We start from the raw sequence: 26,127 nt of genomic DNA on the forward strand, positions 1-26,127 counted from the left end.
TTGTACCTCAACAGAGCCGGGACTAGTATCCTCACAGGAGGTTTTGATAGCGCTGTTGCGGAGGGTTCAAACTAGCTTGGCGGGGATGGGAACCAAAGAATAGATTCAGTGGGGAGAGAAGCAAAGCTGGAATTGGGCAGCGGGGAAATAGAAGTAGTGAATTTGGAAGACAGAGGAAACAAGGGCTGGAAAATAGACAACAGGGGAGTTTGGCAATACTAAATAGTGTATATACTTCAATGCAAGGAGTATAGAGAATAAGGCAAATGAGCTGAGAGCACAGATTGACACTTGGGAGTACGATATTATAGCTATTACTGAGACATGGCTGAAAGAGCAGATATGGCAGCTCACATTCCTGGTTACAGGGTTTTCAGACGGGATAGAGAGGGGGGTAAAAAAGGAGGGGGTGGGGGGGGTCGCAGTTTTGATTAAAGAAACAATTACAGCTGTGAGAAGGGATGATATGTTAGAGGGGTCATCAAACGAGGCTATATAGGTTGAATTAAAAAACAAAAAAGGGGAGATTACACTACTGGGAGTGTATATAAACCCCCAAGCAATCAGAGGAAGATAGAAGATCAAATATATGGGCAAATTGCTGTGAAGGGCAAAAACTAGAAAGTTGTAATAATGGGGGATTTCAACTACCCTAATATTAACTGGGAAAAAGGTAGTGTGAATTCCGAAAATGCATTCAGGAGAACTTCTTCAGTCAGTATGTAAGAAGCCCAATGAAGGTGGCGGCGGTTCTGGACTTGGTTTTAGGGAATGAAGAGGGGCAGGTGGAAGGGGTATCTGTGGGAGAGCATTTTGGTGCTGGTGATCACAATTCAGTTAGATTTGGGGTAGTTATGGAAAAGAACAAAGGGGGACGAGGAATAAAAGGTTCTCAATTGGGGTAAAGCCAATTTTGCTGAGCTGAGATGGGATTTGGCCAAAGTGGACTGGAAACAGCTACTTGAGGGTAAATCAGTGTCAGAGCAGTGGGAGGCATTCAAGAAGGAGATCTTGAGGGTACAGAGCAAGTATGTTCCCTTAAAAAGGGTGGGGCTAACAAATCTAGAGTCCCCTGGATATCAAGGGACATATAGGGTAAGATAAAGAAAAAAAGGGAAGCTTATGACAGATACCGGGAACTCAACATTGCAGAAATTCGAGGAGTACAAGAAGTGCAGGGGTGCAATTAAAAAAGATATCAGGAAAGCAAAGAGAGCATGAAAGAATGTTGGCAAGTAAAATCAGGGAAAACCCAAATGTATAAATACATTAAGAGCAAGAGGATAACTAGAGAAAGAGTGGGGCCTATTAGAGACCATAAAGGAAATGTGTGTGTGGAGGCGGAAGACGTGGATAGGATTCTTAATGAATAGTTTGCATCCATTTTCACAAAAGAGGAGCGATACAGACTTTGCAATGAGGGAGGAGGAGTGTGAAATATTAGACGAGATAAACAGAGAGAGGGAAAGTGTTAAAGGGCTTTGAAAGTGGATAAATCCCCAGGTCCGGATGAAATGTATCCCAGGCTGTTAAGAGAAGCAAAAGAGGAAATAGCATCATTTTCCAATCCTCTCTGGCCAGAGGACTGCTAATGTGGTACCTTTGTTTAAAAAGGGAGAAAGGGATAGACCGAGTCAGCCTAACCTCAGTGGTGGGAAAATTATTGGAAAGAATCCTGAGGGACAGGATAAATCTTCATTTGGAAAGACATAGATCAATCAAGGATAGTCAGCATGGATTTGTCAAGGGAAGGTCATGTCTGATTAACTTGATTGAATTTTTCAAGGAGGTAACCAGGAGGGTCAATGAGGGCAGTGTGTATGATGTAGTGTATACGGATTTTAGCAAAGCTTGTGATAAGGTCCCACATGGCAGACTGGTCACAAAAGTAATAGCCCATGGCAAAGCGGCAAGTTGGATCTAAAATTGGTTCGGAGGCAGGAACCAAAGGGTAATTGGGTGTTTGTGTGACTGGAAGGCTGTCTCCAGTGGGGCTCCGCAGGGCTCAGTGCTGGGTCCCTTGTTTCTTGTGGTATATATCAATGACTTGGACATAAATGTTGGGGGCATGATTAAGAAGTTTGCAGATTACATTAAAATAAACTGTGTGGCTGATAATGAAGAAGAAAGCTGCGGACTGCAGGAAGATATCAATGTACTGGTCAGGTGGGCAGAACAGTAGCAAATGGAAGTCAATACATGTGAGGTAATGCATTTGGGGTGGTCAAACAAGGCACAGGAATACTCATTAAATGGTACAACACTGAAGTGTAGAGGAACAAAAGGACCTTGGAGTGCAGGTCCATAGATCCCTGAAGATAGCAGGCCAGGTAGATAAGGTGGTTAAGGCAGCATATGGCATACTTTCCTTCATTAGTCAAGGCATAGAATACAAGAGCAGAAGGTTATGCTTGAACTGTATAAAACAGTGGTTAGGCCGCAGCTGGAGAAGTGTGCGCAATTCTGGTCACCAGGAAAGATGTGATGCACTGGAAAGGATGCAGAGGAGATTTACAAGAATATTGCCTGGACTGCAGAAGTTTAGCTATGAGGAAAGATTGGAAATGGTGGGTCTGTTTTCTCTGGAACGGAGGAGGCGAAGGGGACACCAGATTGAGGTGTATAAAATTATGAGGGGCCTGAATAGAGTGGATAGGAAGGACCTGTTTCCCTTGGCAGAGGGGTTAACAACCAGGGGGCATAGATTTAAAGTAATTGTGGGGAGGTTTAGAAAAGATATGAAGGGAAATTTCTTGATGGGAGTCTGGAACTCAGGGTGGTAGAGGCAGAAACCTGCCTGTCTATCAACCTACCTGGATAGGCAGAAACCCTCACCACATTTAAAAGATACTTGGATGTGCTCTAAAGTGCTGTAATCTACAGGGCTCTGGACCAAAAGCTGGAAAGTAGGATTAGGCTGGATAGCTCTTTGTCGGTCGGCACAGACACAATGGGCCGAAATGGCCCCCTTCTGTGCTGTAAATTTCTAGGATTCTAGTATTATTTAAAGACAATGATTTTTATGTTTATAAATAATTATGCTCTTCTTATACCTTATCTTTGGAAATCTTCAACCGAGCCAGTTTACTACTATCAAGTAAAAGTACAGCAAGACAGATAAGATGATCAGCCTATAAAAGATGCCCCTTTAGATTATGCAGTTTGAGAAAAAGTGGACAAGCACATGCATGATGTCCTCAGTTAACAGCATTTTAAAGCAAATACCTGGCTGAGACCCAGAAGCAGGTTGCTTTAAATAGCAACTACTTTGGAGTTGTTGTAGTAATGTTTTTCCAACAACAGCGATTTTACTCACCCTTATTTTCATTCCACATCATTGGCATGAAATGCAGAACTCTTCACAGCTTAGTGCCCTTTTTCATTTATAGGTCAGCCAACAGGAAGTGTGTATTGGAATTTGCTTCCATAAATTATTTAAAATTTACATCTGCACCCTATTTATATTACAAAACCTCTTTCAATGTTCTCACTACAGCAACTGTGCTGCTCAAGCTTTAGACGTGTGCAGCTGTTCAGAATATCCACGTGTAACAGTTTCTGGCTATCAACCTTCCCGAATGTCAGAAAAGGTTCTTAAGATCAGCAATGTGAAACCTTGCTGTTGACCTGGATAGGCAGGCTGAGACCTCAGCTTACTCATGGATGGATCGAAATGGCAGTGCATTGTCCAGCTCCTCAGGTGGGTATTTACTTTTGTTGCCGGTGGTGCTTTGCTTCTAGAACCATGAAGTAAAACTATCTCTTCCGATGTGTTCTGTGCCTCAAAGCTTGCATGCCACACCGTTTATATTACAGTGCTGGCTCTGAAAGCAGCGCTGTAATATAAAAGGAAACATTATATATAACTGTGTACTGTAGCAAGATCTGCAGAATTAACAAAGGGGTAAAAATATATAATTCCTTGAAAGTGCAAGTGCAGATAAAGACATAATAAAGGCCGATAGAATGTAGGTTTTATAAATAGGAATTCTTGTAACAGCACGAAGGAGCTAAACAACTAAAATTTTTTGGCAACATTAGACCTAAATCATATGTATCTTCCCAATTTTCTTCCCTCCTGTAGGTACCAACTTATGCTGGGGTATAGCAAGTATCAACAGGCCTTTTGGCCATGCAGGCCTGCCTTATAGCCATGCCATATCTTGTCCTCGTCAGATATCCATACATACACACTTTTGCAATCAGGAACATGAAACTTGGCTAATTTTCCCCTGTCTATCGCAGGGGCACCGAGACCCATTATAAACCACCAACTGCTACGCTGACTGAGATCATATAACCTGGGACCTTCTCATTTTAGTGCTTCATATTTAAGCACTAGGCCATCAGGCGAGATCAATTCATATCCAAATCCGAGGTAGCATTTCAGTTAGACATCAAAAAGGATCCAAACTATCCAAATTTCTATGAACATAGAAAAATGTTGATAAGTGTAGCTGAATTCAGGAAAGAATATACACAACTCAGTTCTGCCAGATGGATTGATACATGCCAACTTCTCTCCTCAAAAAACGGTTATTTTCATGTGGGGAGACATGATTGACATTCTTTCACAAGTGCTAAAGTCAATGGGAAACCAGAGTTTTCAGAGAACTTGGCTTTTCTGGAGACATGCCCTTTAATTTCATACCCACTGGAACCATACATTTTGCCTACTCCAAATTGTCCACATTTTGGTCGAACTACTCTTGGTAAGGGTCAAAGTCATCTTTCGATGAGAGAACAATGAGCATCTCTTTATATATGCAGATTTGAAAAATTAAAACAAATATGTATTTAAACAAGTTTATTTTGCAAACATATATGGAACAGCTTCATCTGGTGTCATTAAGGGAATCAGAACTTTGGGTTTCATAACCAATTCTTACACTAGATATCCTTGCTAGCTCAAATAATGAGAATTGCCTGGTGCTGTATACATAGAAACATAGAGAATAGGTGCAGGAGTAGGCCATTTGGCTCTTTGAGCCTGCACCACCATTCAATATAATCATGGCTGATCATGCACTTCAGTACCCCAGTCCTGCTTTCTCTCCATACCCCTTGATTCCTTTAGCCGTAAGGGCCACGTCTAACTCCCTTTTGAATATATCTAACGAACTGGCCTCAACAACTTTCTGTGGTAGAGAATTCCACATGCTCACAACTCAGTGAAGAAGTTTCTCCTCATCTTGGTCCTAAATGGCTTGCTTACCCCTTATCCTTAGACTCTGACCCCTGGTTCTGGACTTCCCCAACATCAGGATGATTCTTTCTGCATATAACCTGTCCAGTCTTGTCAGAATTTTATATGTTTCTATGAGATCCCCTCTCATTCTTCTAAATTCCAGTGAATATGTCGAGTCGATCCAGTCTTTCTTCATATGCCAGTCCTGTCATCCCAGGAATCAGTCTGGTGAACCTTCGCTACACTCCCTCAATAACAAGAATGTCCTTCCTCAGATGAGGAGACCAAAACTGTACACAATATTCAAGGTGTGGCCTCACCAAGGTCCTGGTCCTGTACAACTGCAGTAAGACCTCCCTGCTCCTATACTCCAATACTCTCGTTATGAAGGCCAACATGCCATTTGCCTTCTTCACCGCCTGCTGTAATGGCAACTTTCAATGACTAATGTACCATGACACCCAGGTCTCGTTGCACCTCCCTTTTTTATTAATCCGTCACCATTCAGATAATAATCTGCCTTCCGGTTTTTGCCACCAAAGTGGATAACCTCACATTTATCTACATTATACCGCATCTGCCATGCATTTGCCCACTCACCTAACCTGTCCAAGTCATTCTGCAGCCTCTTAGCATCCTCCTCACAGCTCACACTGCCACCCAGCTTAGTGGCATCTGCAAACTTTGAAACATTAATTATTTAGACAAAGGAATTGTATGTAATGTATATTGTAAATAGCTGGGGTCCCAGCACTGAACCTTGCAGTACCCCACTAGTCACTGCCTGCCATTCTGAAAATGACCCGTTTATTCCTACTCTTTGCTTCCTGCCTGCCAACCAGTTCTCTGTCCACGTCAGTACATTACCCCCAATACCACGTGCTTTAATTTTGCACACTAATCTCGTGTGAGACCTTGTCAAAAGCCTTTTGAAAGTCTAAATACACCACATCCACTGACTCCCCCTTGTCCACTCTACTAATTATATCCTCAAAAAAGTCTAGATGATTTGTCAAGCATGATTTCCCTTTCTGACTTGGACCGATCCAGTCACTGCTTTCCAAATGCGCTGCTGTTACATCTTTAATAATTGATTCCAACATTTACCCCACCACCGTTGTCAGGTTCACCGGTCTATAATTTCCTGTTTTCTTTCTCCCTCCTTTTTTAAAAAGTGGGGTTACATTGGCTACCCTCCAGTCCATAGGAACTGATCCAGAGTCTATAGAATGTTGGAAAATGACCACCAATGCATCCGCTATTTCTAAGGCCACTTCCTTGAGTACTCTTGGATGCAGACTATCAGGCCCTGGGGATTCAATCCCATCAATTTCCCTAACACAATTTGCAACTAATAACCTTCCGGAATTACTAGGGGACCGAGGGCCTAGCGAGAAGGAAGAACTAAAGGATTTCCTTTAGTTTCTCCTTCTCTCTAGACCCTCGGTCCCCTAATATTTCCGGAAGGTTATTTGTGTCTTCCTTAGTGAAGACAGAACCAAAGTATTTGTTCCATTGGTCTGCCATTTCTTTGTTCCCCATTATAAATTCACCTGATTCTGACTGTAAGGGACCCACATTTGTCTTCACTAATCTTTTTCTATTCACGTATCTGTAGAAGCTTTTGCAGTCAGTTTTTATGTTCCCTGCAAGCTTACTCTCATTCTATTTTCCCCCTCCTTATTGAACCCTTTGTCCACCTCTGCTGAATTCTAAATTTCTCCCAGTCCTCAGGTTTGCTGCTTTTTTTGGCCACTTTATGCGCCTCTTCCTTGGATTTAACACTATCCTTAATTTCCCTTGTAAGCCACCTTCCCCATTTTATTTTTACGCCAGACAGGGATGTACAATTGTTGGAAGTTCATCCATGTGATCTGTGTGTTCCTGACACAGATGAGACTGCACACAGGGAGGTTAAAATAACAGTGACCTCAGTCTTTATTAAGACACTCCAGAGTGAGGAACAGGCCTTAGGGGTCGGCTTATAGACAGTGCTCCCAAGGGATGCTGGGATCCCATGGGACTTCAGGGGATGTACTCCCTGGTGGCGGAACATGGGAGTGCATGCTTGACAGATCCACATCACTCCCCCGCCAAAGTCAAAGAGAAAACTATTTCCAAGGTGAGGCGGTCGGGAGCCTTTCTTTCCCTGGTGGACCACCTCGGTACAAATGTCTGTTCTGGTGTGTTGGCTGTGCCCTCGCTGAGCTGGCGTGTTGTTGGCCCTGCAGGGCTGCTGGGTTGTTGGGTTCAATTTCCTGGTCCGGGGTGGTGTCGTTGATCCTTTGGGTGCGTGTTGTGGGCTCGAAAAAGGTGGTGTCTGCTGTGGGTTGTTCAGGGCAGTCTGTGAATGGCAGCCTCGGTTGGTCCAGGTGCTTTCTGCAAATTTGTTCATTGTCTAGTTTGACTACAAACACCCTACTCCCTTCTTTAGCTATCACCGTGCCCGCGATCCACTTGGGACCATGTCCATAGTTTAGCACATGCACAAGGTCACTCAGATCAATTTCCCGTGACACAGTGGCACGACCATCGTTTACATTTTGTTACTGCCGCCTGCTCTCTACCTAATCATGCAGGTTGGGGTGAACCAGCGAGAGTCTGGTTTTAGGTGTTCTTTTCATGAGTAGCTCAGCCGGGGGCACCCGTGAGCGAGTGGGGTCTCGTGCGGTAGCTGAGCAGTACTCAGGACAGGTGGGTTTGGAGTGAGCCTTCTGTGACTCGTTTAAGGCTCTGTTTGATTGTTTGTACTGCCCGCTCTGCCTGTTCATTGGAGGCTGGTTTAAACGGGGCCAAGGTGACATGTTTGATCCCATTGTGGGTCATGAATTCTTTAAATTCGGCACTGGTGAAACATGGCCCATTGTCACTGACCAGTATGTCAGGCAGGCCGTGGGTGGCAAACATGGCCCTCAGGCTTTCAATGATGGCGGTGGTGGTGCTTAAACATTATTTCACATTCAGTCCATTTTGAAAAAGCATCCACCACCATCAGGAACATTTTACCGAGAAACGGGCCCGCATAGTCGACGTGGTCTGGAGGGCCAGGACCACAAACTTAGTGGTGCTTCTCTGGGCACGTTGCTCAACTGAGCACACATGCTGCATTGCCGTACACAGGACTGTAAGTCAGAGTCGATACAGGGCCACCACACGTGGGATCTGGCTATCGCTTTCATCATTACTATACCCGGGTGTGTGCTGTGGAGATTCGAGATGAACGTCTCCCTGCCCTTTTTGGGTAGCACTACGCGGTTACTCTACAACAGGCAGTCTGCCTGAATGGACAGCTCGTCCTTTCGCCGCTAGAATGACGATTAGCTCTTGCATTTCAACGGGGATGCTGGCCCAGCTCCCATGCAGTACAGAGTTTTTTTTACTATGGATAGCAGAGGATCTTGGCTGATCCAAGTCCTAATCTGGCGGGCCGTGACAGGTGATTTATCATTTTCAAATGCTTCCATGACTATCAACAAGGCTGCGGGCTGCGCCACCATCAACAAGTTTGCAGGCTGCGCCATTTCCAACCCCGTGGTGGACAATGGTAGCCGACAGAGCATCCGCACAGTTTTCGGTGCCTGGCCTGTGGCAGATGGTATAGTTATACGCTGATAGCGCGAGTGCCCACCTTTGTATGCGGGCTGAGGCATTAGTATTTATCCCCTTGTTTTCAGCGAACAGGCATATGAGGGGCTTGTGATCGGTTTGCAGCTCAAATTTGAGGCCAAACAGGTACTGATCCATTTTCTTTACCCCAAACACACACGCTAATGCCTCTTTCTCAATCATGCTGTAGGCCCTCTTGGCCTTAGACAAGCTCCTGGAGGCATAGGCGACAGGTTGTAACTTCCCCGCAACGTTAACTTGTTGTAATACACACCCGACTCCATACGACGACGCATCACATGCTAACACAAGTCTTTTACACAGGTTATACAATACAAGCAGCTTGTTGGAGCATAAAATGTTTCTGGCTTTCTCAAAAGCAATTACTTGGTTTTTTTCCCCATATCCAGTTCTCACCTTTACGCAATAACACATGTAGGGGCTCTCTAAGGGGGTGCTTATCCCTGGTAGGAAGTTAGCAAAATAGTTGAGGTGTCCCAGGAACGACCGCAGCTCCGTGACGTTGTGGGGCCTGGGCGCGTTCCTGATAGCCTCTGTCTTGGCGTCTGTGGGCCGAATGCCGTCCGCCGCGATCTTTCTCCCCAAAAACTTCACTTCTGTTGCCATGAACACGCATTTCGACCTTTTCAGCCGCAGCCCTACGCGATCCAGTCGCTGGAGGACTCCCTCCAGGTTTTGTAGGTGCTTGATGGTATCCTGACCAGTGACCAATATGTCGTCCTGAAAAGCCACCGTGTGGGGTACAGACTTGAGTAGGCTCGCCATGTTTCTCTGGACGATCGCTGCAGCCAACCAAATTCCAAACAGGCATCTGTTGTAGATGCTAAACAGTCCCCTTGTGTGTGTTGATGCAGGTGAGGTCCTTCGAAGACACCTCTAGCTCCTGCGTCATGTAGGCTGAAGTCAGGTCGAGCTTGGTGAACGTCTTGCCTCCTGCCAGCGTCGCAAATAGGTCTTCTGCCTAAGGTAGCGGGTATTGGTCCTGTAGCGAGAAACTATTAATAGTTACTTTATAATCGCCGCAAATCCTGACCATGCTATCTCTTTTGAGTACTAGAACAATCGGGCTGGCCCACTCGCTGAATTCCACTGGGGAGATGATGCTCTCGTTTTGCAGCCTGTCCAGCTCGATTTCCACCCTCTCCTTCATCATGTGAGGTACCGCTTGTGCCTTGTGGTGAATGGGTCGTGCCTCTGGGACCAAGTGGATCTGCACTTTCGCTCCGGAAATGTTTCCAATGCCTGGCTCAAAAAGGGAAGGAAATTTGTTAAGAACCCTGGGTACATGAGGCCTCATCGACATGTGATAGCGCTCGGATGTCATCCCAGTTCCAGCGGATTTTGCCCAGCCAGCTCCTTCCAAGCAGTGTGGGGCCATCGCCTGGGACAATTCAGAGTGGCAGTTCGTGCACCGTGCCTTCGCAGGTGACCTTGACCATGGCGCTGCCCAGGACAGTGATAAGCTCTTTGGTGTACTCAGTTTCGTGTGGATGGGGCTCAGGGCTGGTCTGAGTGCCTTATTGCATCACAGTCTCTCAAACATCTTTTTACTCATGATGGATTGGCTAGCGCCAGTGTCCAGTTCCATGGCTATGGGCAAGCCATTCAATTTTACATTTAGCATTATAGGTGGACATTTCGTCGAAAGTGTATGCACCCAGTGTACTTCAGCATCTGCCTCCTCTGAGGCTCTAAATTGCTTTTATCCACCATGGACTGATCTTCCTCTGTCACGTGGTGGTTAGCAGGTTTTGCAGAGCTTGCAGCTCATCTGCAAGCTCGTTGGAGGTGTCCCATTGTTCCACAGCTCTTGCAAACATACCTTTTGAAGCGGCACGAATAGGCTGAATGGAAGCCTCCACAACGCCAATAAGGTGTGAACTGCCTTGCATTCATCCTTTGTTGTGGACTCAGTTATCTGGGTCACCTGAGGCTTGCTAGCAGTTGCAGACTCGTGGTTTCTGCCCTGTACATTTCTGCTCGCAAACACAGTTCCAGTTAATTTATAAACATTGCTAGCACTTGTGTGCTGAGAGATTTGTTTGGTGTTATCACTGGTGGACATCAACGTCTGTGCTATCACAATGCCCTTACTGAGGGTCGGTGTCTCTACGGTCAAAAGTTTTCCTAGGATGGTTTCGTGGCCAATGCCCAGTACAAAAAAGTCTGAGCATTTGCTCCAGGTAGCCATCAAACTCACATTGTCCTGCAAGTCGCCTTAGCTAGGCGACGTAGCTCGCCACTTCCTGACCTTCAGAACGCTGGCATATGTAGAACCGATACCTCGCCATCAGCACGCTCTCGCTAGGGTTAAGATGCTCCCGAACCAGTGTACACAGCGCCTCATATGACTTATCTGTGGGTTTCACCGGAGCCAGAAGATTCTTCATGAGGCTGTAGGTCTGTGCCCCGCAGACCGTGAGGAGGAACGCTCTCCTTTTTGCAGCGCTTCCTTGTCCGTCCAGCTCATTGGCTACAAAGTACTGGTCGAGCCGTTCGATATAGGCTTCCCAGTCCTCACCCTCCGAGAACTTCTCCAGGATGCCCACAGTTTGCTGCATTTTTGCGTTGGATTCGTATACTCGTTGCCAGTTATTGTGTTCCTGACACAGATGAGACTGCATAGAAACATAGAAACATAGAAAATAGGTGCAGGAGCAGGCCATTCAGCCCTTCTAGCCTGCACCGCCATTCAACGAGTTCATGGCTGAACATGAAACTTCAGTACCCACTTCCTGCTTTCACGCCATACCCCTTGATCCCCCGAGTAGTAAGGACTTCATCTAACTCCCTTTTGATTATATTTAGTGAATTGGCCTCATCTACTTTACCACTCATTGTGCGATGCCCCTTGGGGAAGAGTGTCCATAATATGGTGGAATTCTGCATTAGGATGGAGAATGAAACATTTAATTCAGAGACCATGGTCCAGAACTTAAAGAAGGGTAACTTTGAAGGTATGAGGTATGAATTGGCTAAGATAGATTGGCTAATTATTAATCCTCTCTCATTACACAACACCCAGTCTAAGATGGCCTCCCCCCTAGTTGGTTCCTCGACATATTGGTCTAGAAAACCATCTCTTATGCATTCCAGGAAATCCTCCTCCACCGTATTGCTTCCAGTTTGGCTAGCCCAATCTATGTGCATATTAAAGTCACCCATTATAACTGCTGCACCTTTATTGCATGCACTCCTAATTTCCTGTTTGATGCCCTCCCCAACATCACTACTACTGTTTGGAGGTCTGTACACAACTCCCACTAACGATTTTTGCCCTTTAGTGTTCTGCAGCTCTACCCATATAGATTCCACATCATCCAAGCTAATGTCTTTCCTAACTATTGCATTAATCTCCTCTTTAACCAGCAATGCTACCCCACCTCCTTTTCCTTTTATTCTTTACTTTAATTCTATCATTCCTGAATGTTGAATACCCCTGGATGTTGAGTTCCCAGCCCTGATCATCTCCGTAATCCCAATCACATCATATTTGTTAACATCTATTTGCACACAGGGAGGTTAAAGTAACAGTGACCTCAGTCTTTATTAAGACACTCCAGAGTGAGGAACAGACCTTCGGGACCAGCTTATATACTCCCAAGAGTATCAAATTAAAAACCAATGCGTATAAGGTGGCCAAGGTTAGTGGGAAACTAGAAGATTGGGAAAATTTTAAACGACAGCAAAGAATGACTAAGAAAGCAATAAAGAAAGGAAAGATAGATTACGAAAGTAAACTTGCGCAAAACATAAAAACAGATAGTAAAAGCTTTTACCGATATATAAAACGGAAAAGAGTGACTAAAGTAAATGTTGGTCCCTTATGGATGAGAAGGGGGATTTAATGGGAAATGTGGAAATGGCTGAGACCGTAAACAATTATTTTGCTTCGGTCTTCACAGTGGAAGACACAAAACCCATGCCAAAAATTGCTGGTCACGGGAATGTGGGAAGGGAGGACCTTGAGACAATCACTATCACTAGTGGGGTAGTGCTGGACAGGCTAATGGATCTCAAGGTAGACAAGTCCCCTGGTTCTGATGAAATGCATCCCAGGGTATTAAAAGAGATGGCGGAAGTTATAGCAGATGCATTCGTTATAATCTACCAAAATTCTCTGGACTCTGGGGAGGTACCATGGGATTGGAAAGCAGCTAATGTAACGCCTCTGTTTAAAAAAGGGGGCAGACAAAAGGCAGGTAACTATAGGCCGGTTAGTTTAACATCTGTAGTGGGGAAAATGCTTGAAGCTATCAGTAAGGAAGAAATAGCGGGACATCTAGATAGGAATAGTGCAATCAAGCAGACGCAACATGGATTCATGAAGGGGAAATCATGTTTAACTAATTTACTGGAATTCTTTGATATAATGAGCCGGGTGGATAGAGGTGTACCGATGGATGTGGTGTATTTGGATTTCCAAAAGGCATTCGATAAGGTACCACACAAAAGGTTACTGCAGAAGATAAAGGTACGCGGAGTCAGAGGAAATGTATTAGCATTGATTGAGAATTGGCTGGCTAACAGAAAGCAGAGAGTCGGGATAAATGGGTCCTTTTCGGGTTGGAAATCAGTGGTTAGTGGTGTGCCACAGGGATCGGTGCTGGGACCACAACTGTTTACAATATACATAGATGACCTGGAAGAGGGGACAGAGTGTAATGTAACAAAATTTGCAGATGACACAAAGATTAGTGGGAAAGCAGGTTGTGTAGAGGACACAGAGAGGCTACAAAGGGATTTAGATAGGTTAAGTGAATGGGCTAAGGTTTGGCAGATGGAATACAATGTCGGAAAATGTGAGGTCATCCACCTTGGGGAAAAAAAAAACAGTAAAAGGGATTATTATTTGAATGGGGAGAAATTACAACATGCTGCAGTGCAGAGGGACCTGGGGGTCCTTGTGCATGAAACTCTTTTGAGTTTACCTGCAAAAACATAAACATTAAAACCATGCCACCCAACCTGGGTGACAGCAGACATTTTCAAGGCCCCTTTTTTTTTTTTTTTTGGTTTTTTTTGGGGCGCTAAAATCAAATTTTTCCAGTGCCCCCTATAAAAGGGGAGGGGGACACTAAAAGCACCGGCAATTAAAACAAATTAAACTTTAAAACGTAAAATCAAATTAAAATTTAGTTGCCGGGCGTGATGATGCACTCCAGTCCCTCCGGTGCCCACCTCTCGCGGAAGGCCGCGAGCGTACCGGTGGACACCGCGTGCTCCATCTCCAAGGACACCCTGGACCGGATGTAAGAGCGGAAGAGAGGCAGGCAGTCAGGTTGAACGACCCCCTCGACCGCCCGCTGCCTGGACCGGCTGATGGCACCCTTGGCCGTGCCCAGGAGCAGTCTTACGAGGAGGCCCTCGGACCTACCCGCTCCCCTCCGCACAGGATGCCCAAAGATCAGGAGAGTGGGACTGAAGTGCAACCAGAATTTCAGGAGCAGCCCCTTCAAATAATGGAACAGGGGCTGCAACCTTGTGCACTCAATAAAAACATGGAACACGGATTCCTCCAGACCGCAGAAATTGCAGACGGCCTGGGAGTCCGTGAACCGGCTTAAAAATTTGTTGCACGGCACTGCTCCGTGCACCACCCTCCAGGCCAAGTCCCCGATGAATAGTGGGAGGACCCCTGCGTAGAGTGCCCTCCATCGGGGACCCCCGCCTCCTCCGGACGGCAAGATGGTACGCCATGGCGTGTCCGGACGGCCGGCGAGGATGGCAAAGTTGAGGGTGTGCAGGAGCAGCCCGTACAGGAAACCCCTCCGCGCGGAACTGAAAGGCACGGAGGGGATTTCCCCGAGGCGGCTCAAGTTGTGAGGCGCCGGCCCCCGAGGGAGGTTCCGGGGTTTGGCGCCGATGAGGAATTCCGTCCGGACGGGGGTCAGTTCGGACGGGATCTCCCCACGTGCTTGAGCCTCCTCGATGCACCTAACGGAGTCAGGGCCCAGAGCTGTTTTTAGCGACTCGATGGCATCGGCCGCGTGGCGGACGTTGGCAGAATTTAGGCGCCGCGCCAGCGTGTCTGGCGCCATCCAGCCCGCTCTTCCGCCATCGAGCAGGTCCCTGACCCTGGTCACCTCACCAGCCACAGCCCTCTCTTCCGACCGCCACATAAAACCTCGGCCGTGGAGGTACGGATTCCCGAGCAGCGGCTCCTGCAGGACGGCCGCCACTCCAGCCGGCGGAGAGCTGCGCTTGGTGGAGACTTTGTTCCAGACCCTGATGAGTTCCCTGTAAAAGACAGGCAGCTCCCGGAGGGCGGTCCTGGCACCCCCCAAGTTCACAAACAGGAGCTGCGTGTCATAATTGAGGTCGCGCTGCTGGCGGAAGAAATACCTCGCCAGAGCACACCACCTAGGAGGGGGCTCGACGTAAAGGTATCTCTGCAGGGTCTGAAGATGGAAAGTCGCGAGCTGGGCGCTGACGCACACCAACGACTGACCGCCCTCCTCAAGCGGGAGACTCAAGACCGCAGCAGAGACCCAGTGCTTCCTGTTGTTCCAGAAGAAGTCCACCAGCTTCTTCTGTATCTTGGCGACAAACGCATGGGGAGGGGTCAAAGTGACCAGCCGGTACCACAACATTGCGGCCACCAGCTGGTTTATGACTCGCGCTCGACCCCTGTAGGACAGCACTCGGAGCAGTCCTGTCCAGCGCCCTAGGCGAGCGGCGACCTTGGCCTCCAGCTCCTGCCAGTTCGCCGGCCAGGCTCCCTCGTCGGGGCTAAGGTAGACTCCCAGATAGAGGAGATGGGTCGTGCTCCAAGCAAAAGGCCTGAGCTCCTCCGGCAGGGAGTCCACCCGCCACTGACCCACCAGGAGTCCGGAACATTTCTCCCAGTTGATCCTGGCGGAGGACGCGGCCGAGTAAATCTCCTGGCACTCACGCATCCTCCGCAGGTCAGCGGGATCCTCTATCGCGAGGAGCACGTCATCGGCGTAAGCCGAGAGGACGACCTCCACGCCCGGCCCTTGCAGAGCCAGTCCCGTCAACCTCGTCCGCAAGAGGCGCAGGAAAGGCTCCACGCAAACGGCGTATAACTGGCCGGACATGGGGCATCCCTGGCGCACCCCTCTCCTAAAGCGAAGGGGCGCCGTCAAGGACCCGTTAACCTTAATCAGACACTCCGCGGCGGCGTACAATAGTCGGATCCGGGCGACGAAATGCGTCCCGAACCCGAAAGCGCGCAGAGTTCCGAGCAGGTAGTCGTGATCCACCCTGTCGAACGCCTTCTCTTGGTCGAGGGATAGGAAGGCGACCGACAGACCAGCCTCCTGGGAGCAATGGATGAGGTCCCGGACCAGATGGATGTTATCGTGGATTGTCCGGCCCGGGACCGTGTAGGACTGGTCGGGGTGGATCATGTGGTCCAGCACGGCACCAAGGCGAGCAGACATCGCCCTGGCGAAGATTTTGTAGTCCGTGCTGAGGAGGGAGACCGGGCGCCAGTTTCCTTGTGCATGAAACTCTTTTAGGAGTCTACCTGCAAAACATAAACAACATTAAACTGTGCCACCCGACCTGGGTGACACAGCAGACATTTTCAAGCCCCTTTTTTTTTTTTTTTGGTTTTTGGTTTTTTTTTTTTTGGGGCGCTAAAATCAAATTTTTCCAGTGCCCCCTATAAAAGGAGAGGGGGACACTAAAAACACCGGCAATTAAAACAAATTAAACTTTAAAACGTAAAATCAAATTAAAATTTGGTTGCCGGGCGTGATGATGCACTCCAGTCCCTCCGGTGCCCACCTCTCGCGGAAGGCCGCGAGCGTACCGGTGGACACCGCGTGCTCCATCTCCAAGGACACCCTGGATCGGATGTAAGAGCGGAAGAGAGGCAGGCAGTCAGGTTGAACGACCCCCTCGACCGCCCGCTGCCTGGACCGGCTGATGGCACCCTTGGCCGTGCCCAGGAGCAGTCCTACGAGGAGGCCCTCGGACCTACCCGCTCCCCTCCGCACAGGGTGCCCAAAGATCAGGAGAGTGGGACTGAAGTGCAGCCAGAATTTCAGGAGCAGCCCCTTCAAATAGTGGAACAGGGGCTGCAACCTTGTGCATTCAATAAAAACATGGAACACGGACTCCTCCAGACCGCAGAAATTGCAGGCGGCTTGGGAGTCCGTGAACCGGCTTAAAAATTTGTTGCACGGCACTGCTCCGTGCACCACCCTCCAGGCCAAGTCCCCGATGAATAGTGGGAGGACCCCTGCGTAGAGTGCCCTCCATCGGGGACCCCCGCCTCCTCCGGACGGCAAGATGGTACGCCATGGCGTGTCCGGACGGCCGGCGAGGATGGCAAAGTTGAGGGTGTGCAGGAGCAGCCCGTACAGGAAACCCCTCCGCGCGGAACTGAAAGGCACGGAGGGGATTTCCCCGAGGCGGCTCAAGTTGTGAGGCGCCGGTCCCCGAGGGAGGTTCCGGGGTTTGGCGCCGATGAGGAATTCCGTCCGGACGGGGGTCAGTTCGGACGGGATCTCCCCACGTGCTTGAGCCTCCTCGATACACCTAACGGAGTCAGGGCCCAGAGCTGTTTTTAGCGACTCGATGGCATCGGCCGCGCGGCGGACGTTGGCAGAATTTAGGCGCCGCGCCAGCGTGACTGGCGCCATCCAGCCCGCTCCTCCGCCATCGAGCAGGTCCCTGACCCTGGTCACCTCACCAGCCACAGCCCTCTCTTCCGACCGCCACATGAAGCCTCGGCCGTGGAGGTACGGATTCCCGAGCAGCGGTTCCTGCAGGACGGCCGCCACTCCAGCCGGCGGAGAGCTGCGCTTGGTGGAGACTTTGTTCCAGACCCTGATGAGTTCCCTGTAAAAGACAGGCAGCTCCCGGAGGGCGGTCCTGGCACCCCCCAAGTTCACAAACAGGAGCTGCGTGTCATAATTGAGGTCGAGCTGCTGGCGGAAGAAATACCTCGCCAGAGCACACCACCTAGGAGGGGGCTCGACGTAAAGGTATCTCTGCAGGGTCTGAAGACGGAAAGTCGCGAGCTGGGCGCTGACGCACACCAACGACTGACCGCCCTCCTCAAGCGGGAGACTCAAGACCGCGACAGAGACCCAGTGCTTCCTGTTGTTCCAGAAGAAGTCCACCAGCTTCTTCTGTATCTTGGCGACAAACGCAGGGGGAGGGGTCAAAGTGACCAGCCGGTACCACAGCATTGCGGCCACCAGCTGGTTTATGACTAGCGCTCGACCCCTGTAGGACAGCACTCGGAGCAGTCCTGTCCAGCGCCCTAGGCGAGCGGCGACCTTGGCCTCCAGCTCCTGCCAGTTCGCCGGCCAGGCTTCCTCGTCGGGGCTAAGGTAGACTCCCAGATAGAGGAGATGGGTCGTGCTCCAGGCAAAAGGCCTGAGCTCCTCCGGCAGGGAGTCCACCCGCCACTGACCCACCAGGAGTCCGGAACATTTCTCCCAGTTGATCCTGGCGGAGGACGCGGCCGAGTAAATCTCCTGGCACTCACGCATCCTCCGCAGGTCAGCGGGATCCTCTACCGCGAGGAGCACGTCATCGGCGTAAGCCGAGAGGACGACCTCCACGCCCGGCCCTTGCAGAGCCAGTCCCGTCAACCTCGTCCGCAAGAGGCGCAGGAAAGGCTCCACGCAAACGGCGTATAACTGGCCGGACATGGGGCATCCCTGGCGCACCCCTCTCCTAAAGCGAAGGGGCGCCGTCAAGGACCCGTTAACCTTAATCAGACACTCCGCGGCGGCGTACAAAAGTCGGATCCGGGCGACGAAATGCGTCCCGAACCCGAAAGCGCGCAGAGTTCCGAGCAGATAGTCGTGATCCACCCTGTCGAACGCCTTCTCTTGGTCGAGGGATAGGAAGGCGACCGACAGACCAGCCTCCTGGGAGCAATGGATGAGGTCCCGGACCAGATGGATGTTGTCGTGGATCGTCCGGCCCGGGACCGTGTATGACTGGTCGGGGTGAATCATGTGGTCCAGCACGGCACCAAGGCGAGCAGACATCGCCCTGGCGAAGATTTTGTAGTCCGTGCTGAGGAGGGAGACCGGGCGCCAGTTTCCTTGTGCATGAATCCCAAAAAGTTAGTTTGCAGGTGCAGCAGGTAATCAGGAAGGCGAATGGAATGTTGACTTTAATTGCGAGAGGGATGGAGTACAGAAGCAGAGAGGTCCTGCTGCTACTGTATAGGGTATTGATGAGGCCGCACCTGGAGTACTGCGTGCAGTTTTGGTCACCTGACTAAAGGAAGGATATGCTAGCTTTGGAGGGGGTACTGAGACGATTCACTAGGCTGATTCCGGAGATGAGGGAGTTACCTTATGATGATAGATTGAGTCGACTGGGTCTTTACTCCTTGGAGTTCAGAAGGATGAGGGGTGATCTTATAGAAACATTTAAAATAATGAAAGGGATAGATAAGATAGAGGCAGTGAGGTTGTTTCCACTGGTCGGGGAGACTAGAACTAGGGGGCACAGCCTCAAAATACAGGGGAGCCAATTTAAAACCGAGTTGAGAAGGAATTTCTTCTCCCAGAGGGTTGTGAATCTGTGGAATTCACTGCCCAGGGAAGCAGTTGAGGCTAGCTCATTGAATGTATTCAAGTCACAGATAGATAGATTTTTAACCAATAAGGGAATTAAGGGTTATGGGGAGCAGGCGGGTAAGTGGAGCTGAGTCTACGGCCAGATCAGCCATGATCTTGTTGAGTGGTGGAGCAGGCTCGAGGGGCTAGATGGCCTACTCCTGTTCCTAATTATTATGTTCTTATGACTTCAGGGGATGCACTCCCTGGTGGTGGAACATGGTAGTGCATGGTTTACAGATACACAACAATCTTTAAATGTCTGCCATTGCCTATCCACTGTCAACTCTTTAAGTATCATTCGACAGTCTATCCTAGCCAATTCACGTCTCAGAACATCAAAGTTACCTTTCTTTAAAGTTCAGGACCCTAGTCTCTGAATTAACTGCATCACTCTCCATCTTAAATGAAGAATTGTACCATATTGTCACTCTTCCCCAGGGGCCTTGCACAAGATTGCTAATTAATCCTCTCTTGTTACACAACACCCATTCTAGGATGGCCAGCTCTCTAGTTGGTTCCTCGACATATTGGTCTAGAAAACCATCCCTTATACATTCCAGGAAATCCTCCTCCACCGTATTGCTACCAGTTTGGTTAGTCCAATCTATATGTCGATGAAAGTCTGATAACTGCTGTACCTTTATTGCACGCATCCCTAATTTCCTGTTTGATGCTATCCCCAACCTCACTACTATTGTTTGGTGGTCTGTACACCACTCCCACTTGCGTTTTCTGCCCTTTAGCATGGATGAGGTGGATTCTGTATGGGTAGAGCTGCAGAACACCAATGTCCTTCCTTACTATTGCGTTAATCTTCGCTTTAACCAGCAATGCTACCCTTTTCCTTTCTGTCTATCCTTCCTGAATATTGAATACTCCTGGATAGAAACATAGAAACATAGAAAATAGGTGCAGGAGTAGGCCATTCGGCCCTTCTAGCCTGCACCGACATTCAATGAGTTCATGGCTGAACATGCAACTTCAGTACCTCATTCCTGCTTTCTCGCCATATCCCTTGATCCCCCTAGTAGTAAGGACTTCATCTAACTCCTTTTTGAATATATTTAATGAATTGGCCTCAACAACTTTCTGTAGTAGAGAATTCCACAGGTTCACCACTCTCTGGGTGAGGAAGTTTCTCCTCATCTCGGTCCTAAATGGCTTACCCCTTATCCTCAGACTGTGACCCCTGGTTCTGGACTTCCCCAACATTGGGAACATTCTTACTGCATCTAACCTGTCTAAACCCATCAGAATTTTAAACTTTTCTGTGAGGTCCCCTCTCATTCTTCTGAACTCCAGTGAATACAAGCCCAGTTGATCCAGTCTTTCTTGATATGTCAGTCCCGCCATCCCGGGAATCAGTCTGGTGAACCTTCGCTGCACTCCCTCAATAGCAAGAATGTCTTTCCTCAGGTTAGGAGACCAAAACTGTACACAATACTCCAGGTGTGGCCTCACCTAGGCCCTGTACAACTGTAGCAACACCTCCCTACCCCTGTACTCAAATCCCCTTGCTATGAAGGCCAACATGCCATTTGCTTTCATAACCGCCTGCTGTACCTGCATGCCAACCTTCAATGACTGATGTACCATGACACCCAGGTCTCGTTGCACCTCCCCTTTTCCTAATCGGTCACCATTCAGATAATAGTCTGTCTCTCTGTTTTTACCACCCCTCACATTTATCCACATTATACTTCATCTGCCATGCATTTGCCCACTCACCTAACCTATCCAAGTCGCTCTGCAGCCACATAGCATCCTCCTCGCAGCTCACACTGCCACCCAACTTAGTGTCATCCGCAAATTTGGAGATACTACATTTAATCCCCTCGTCTAAATCATTAATGTACAGTGTAAACAGCTGGGGCCCCAGCACAGAACCTTGTGGTACCCCACTAGTCACTGCCTGCCATTCTGAAAAGTACCCATTTACTCCTACTCTTTGTTCTCAATCCATGTCAGCACACTACCCCCAATCCCATGTGCTTTAACTTTGCACATTAATCTCTTGTGTGGGACCTTGTCGAAAGCCTTCTGAAAGTCCAAATACATCACATCAACTGGTTCTCCCTTGTCCACTCTACTGGAAACATCCTCAAAAAATTCCAGAAGATTTGTCAAGCATGATTTCCCTTTCACAAATCTATGCTGACTTGGACCTATCATGTTCACCTCTTTCCAAATGCACTGCTATGAAATCCTTAATAATTGATTCCATCATTTTACCCACTACCGATGTCAGGCTGACTGGTCTATAATTCCCTGTTTTCTCTCTCCCTCCTTTTTTAAAAAGTGGGATTGCATTGGCTACCCTCCACTCGATAGGAACTGATCCAGAGTCAATGCATCCACTATTTCCAAGACCACCTCCTTAAGTCCTCTGGGATGCAGTCCATCAGGCCCTGGAGATTTATCGGCCTTCAATCCCATCAATTTCCCCAACACAATTTCCCGACTAATAAGGATTTCCCTCAGTTCCTCCTCCTTACTAGATCCTCTGACCCCTTTTATATCCGGAAGGTTGTTTGTGTCCTCCTTAGTGAATACCGAACCAAAGTACTTGTTCAATTGGTCCGCCATTTCTCTGTTCCCCGTTATGACTTCCCCTGATTCTGACTGCAGGGGACCTGTTGAGTTCCCAGCCTTGGTCACCCTGGAGCCATGTCTCCATAATCCCAATTACATCATATCTGTTAACAGCTATCTGCGCAGTTATTTCATCCACCTTATTACGAATGCTCCGCGCATTGAGACACAGAGCCTTCAGGCTTGTTTTTTTTAAACACTTTGTCCTGAGAATTATGTTGCAATGTGGCCCTTTTTGATTTTTGCCTTTGATTTTTCTGCCCTCCACTTCTACTTTTCTCCTTTATACCTTTTGCTTCTGCCCCCATTTTACTTCCCTTTGTCTCCTTGCATAGGTTCCCATCCCCCTGCCATATTAGTTTAAATCCTCCCCAACAGCACTAGCAAACACTCCGAGGACACCGGTTCCAGTCCTGCCCAGGTGCAGACCGTCCAGTTTGTACTGGTCCCACCTCCCCCAGAACCGGTTCCAATGTCCCAGGAATTTAAATCCCTCCCTCTTGCACTATTCTTCAATAAAGAACCACAGAGGTTTATAGCACCGAATTAGGTATTAATTCAATACAAAACAAATCCCACTTCCTGGCTCCACCCACCCCCACACACACACACACACACACATATAACCCTCAATAAGTATGTAGTTTTGGCAGGCATCGCAATCATATTGAGTTATATTAGATACCCTGTACTGCATCTTGCACTGCAGTACTCAATAGTCCCAATACATTTGTGGGCAAACTTTATGGAATGCATGAACAGAACTTTATCACCTGCTAATAAGGTCAGGGTAAGCATTTCTGCAGAGTGAAACACTTGAAATTAGAATGTTGTAGTTTTTAACCTTTCCTTCAACAGAATGGCCATCGATAAAAACTCAACAGCAAAAATGCTTTTGTAAAACCGGATTAAAAACTGCTCACTTTAGGTGGAATCTTCACAATAACCGCTGATCAAAAACTAATAAAGCAGTTAATGGCTACCATTAGGCAAGTCCAATACTGTACATCCAAATTGAAAAGGTTTTTAAAAATAAATTAATTGGTGCCAGAGACTACTGTACAGAAGCTGCTTAGAGACTGGAATTTTTAAGAATGTTACATTTTCATCCCTCAATTTTATCTATCTATTGTCATAAGCAAAACTGTTATTTTGGCAAGTTAAAATCAGTTATAATTTTTTGTTCAGGTTTAGGATTGGCTAAGTTACCACTAGATCAAAATCAATGTTTGAACAGCACGGTGGTGCAGTAGGTTGGAAGAGGAAAAACCAACAAATGAGTTATCTCCATGCTACTTGTATCAACCTTTCATCATCATCATAGGCAATCCTTCGAACAAGGATGACTTGCTTCCACAAAAGTTCACAGATGTTTCAATGAAGAGCCCGATGTTCCAGTCCTGAACTCCAATTGAGGGGGTGGAAGATGCCCGTGAGTGGATTGTTTTAATGTGTGGGGACCGTTGCACATCAGCCACCACACGGGCTTGACAGAGCTCGGACTTTATCCAGTGGCAAGGGTTAACACCAAGACGACTGGAGACCTGCTCTGCTGCATGGACCTAGTGCGCACACATAGGGCCCAAGTTTCCACATGATTTGCGCCTGATTTTTTTTTTTTTTTTTTTTTTTTTTTAGGAGCAACTGGTGGAGAACGGACTATCTTAGAAATCGCAATTCTCCACATTTTTTTTTCTACAGTTCTCGTCAGGTAGAACAGTTCCACTTTGGAACAGAATTTTTTTCTTCAAAAGGGGGCGTGTCCGGCCACTGACGCCTGATTTCAAAGTTTCCACAGTGAAAACGTACTCCAAACTAACTTAGAATGGAGCAAGTGAAGATTTTTGTAGAAAAAACCTTGTCTACACATTAAAAAATCAGGCACAGGTTACAAATTAGGCATCTAGAACGAGATGGGGGGGGAGGGGGAAGGGAAACATAGAAACATAGAAAATAGGTGCAGGAGTAGGCCATTCGGCCCTTCTAGCCTGCACCGACATTCAATGAGTTCATGGCTGAACATTCAACTTCAGTACCCCATTCCTGCTTTCTCGCCATACCCCTTGATCCCCCTAGTAGTAAGGACCTCATCTAACTCCTTTCTGAATATATTTAGTGAATTGGCCTCAACAACTTTCTGTGGTAGAGAATTCCACAGGTTCACCACTCTCTGGGTGAAGAAGTTCCTCCGCATCTCGGTCCTAAATGGCTTACCCCTTATCCTTAGACTGTGACCTCTGGTTCTGGACTTCCCCAACATTGGGAACATTCTTCCTGCATCTAACCTGTCTAACCCCGTCAGAATTTTATATGTTTCTATGAGGTCCCCTCTCATTCTTCTGAACTCCAGTGAATACAAGCCCAGTTGATCCAGTCTTTCTTGATAGGTCAGTCCCGCCATCCCGGGAATCAGTCTGGTGAACCTTCGCTGCACTCCCTCAATAGCAAGAATGTCCTTCCTCAGGTTAGGAGACCAAAACTGTACACAATACTCCAGGTGTGGCCTCACCAATGCCCTGTACAACTGTAGCAACACCTCCCTGCCCCTGTACTCAAATCCCCTTGCTATGAAGGCCAACATGCCATTTGCTTTCTTAACCGCCTGCTGCACCTGCATGCCAACCTTCAATGACTGATGTACCATGACACCCAGGTCTCTTTGCACCTCCCCTTTTCCTAATCTGTCCCCATTCAGATAATAGTCTGTCTCTCTGTTTTTACCACCAAAGTGGATAACCTCACATTTATCCACATTATACTTCATCTGCCATGCATTTGCCCACTCACCTAACTTATCCAAGTCGCTCTGCAGCCTCACAGCATCCTCCTCGCAGTTCACACTGCCACCCAACTTAGTGTCATCCACAAATTTGGAAGTCATTAAATTCTATAATAAATCCTTATTTATACTTCTACAAATAAATCCAACCTGAATAAACATTTATAAGCAAAGAACAGATTAAATAAACCATCTTCCTACCTGTGTGAAAGTGCTTCAGCCACGGAGAATGCTGCAGTCAGCCTCACAAGTGGAGGCACCCGTTCGTTCCTGCGGGGGGGGGGGGGGACGCCTGTTCGTTCCCGCGGGGGCGGGCGGGGGGAGCAGGCGCCCGTTCGTTCCCACCCGGGGGGGGGGGGGGAAAGCAGGAAGGAGAAGACAGTGAGAAGGCTGCAAGAAGCCTCAGTGCTGATGGCAATGTGCTTTTATTAAAAAATGTTCAAAAATTAAACAGCTACAAAGAACTACAAAAATGCCCGAGTGCCAATGTTTCCTTCTCACTGCGCGTGCGCGAACGCTCCAACGCACAGCGTTGCCGGCAGGAAAAAAAACTAATTTAAATGGTACCCGCCCCCTCCCACTTACAAAATCGGCGTGAGTGCAGGCTCCGCCCCCCTGGGCGCCGCGCCAAACAGACAAGGAGCTGCAAAGTGCTCCAGAACCGCGTGTTTTTTTTTCCGGCGCCATTTTAGGCGCGGAAATCAGGCGCCCAGCTCGGAGGGGCGCCCGTTTTTTATCGTGTGGAAACTTGGGCCCATAATCGCAGTGTGGGCTGGCTTGTGCTATCCCTGGGCCCCTCACCCTTATTCGCCGCTCCTTCGCTCACAATGTTCCAGGGCCCGGCGCACCAGTTCTATTTATAGCCCCGCCCTGCGGTGGTGTTCTCACACAGGTGGTGATGTTATGAACCTTTCAGAACAGTGCTGGCAGATGGCAACCAGTTATGTACACAAAGTTATGTACAGTTATGTACCTCAGGAGCCTGTTATCAAGAGCAGACATTGACGACGAGATTCAACACCGCCTCCGATGCGCCTTCGGCAAAGAGTGTTTGAAGACCAGGCCCTCAAATCTGCCACCAAGCTCATGGTCTACAGGGCTGTAGTAATACCCGCTCTCCTGTATGGCTCAGACATGGACCATGTACAGTAGACACCTCAAGTCGCTGGAGAAATACCAACAATGTCTCTGCAAAATCCTACAAATCCCCTGGGAGGACAGATGCACCAACATTAGCAACCTCGACCAGATCAACATCCCCAGCATTGAAGCATTGACCACACTTGATTAGCTCTGCTGGGCAAGCCACATTGTTCACATGTCAGACACGAGGCTCCCAAAGCAAGCGCTCTACTCAGAACTCCTTCACGGCAAGCGAG

The 26,127-nt window shown here is 48.2% G+C and overlaps 1 protein-coding gene across 7 annotated transcripts in view; it reads right to left on the reverse strand.

The window, feature by feature from the left end:
* Positions 1-26,127, reverse strand: part of LOC139263395 (TOG array regulator of axonemal microtubules protein 1) — a 175,165-nt gene that overhangs the window by 145,911 nt on the left and 3,127 nt on the right. The gene's annotated exons all lie outside the window — the stretch shown is intronic.

The sequence above is a fragment of the Pristiophorus japonicus genome, chromosome 4 (assembly GCF_044704955.1).
Source record: "Pristiophorus japonicus isolate sPriJap1 chromosome 4, sPriJap1.hap1, whole genome shotgun sequence".
NCBI lineage: Eukaryota > Metazoa > Chordata > Chondrichthyes > Pristiophoridae > Pristiophorus > Pristiophorus japonicus.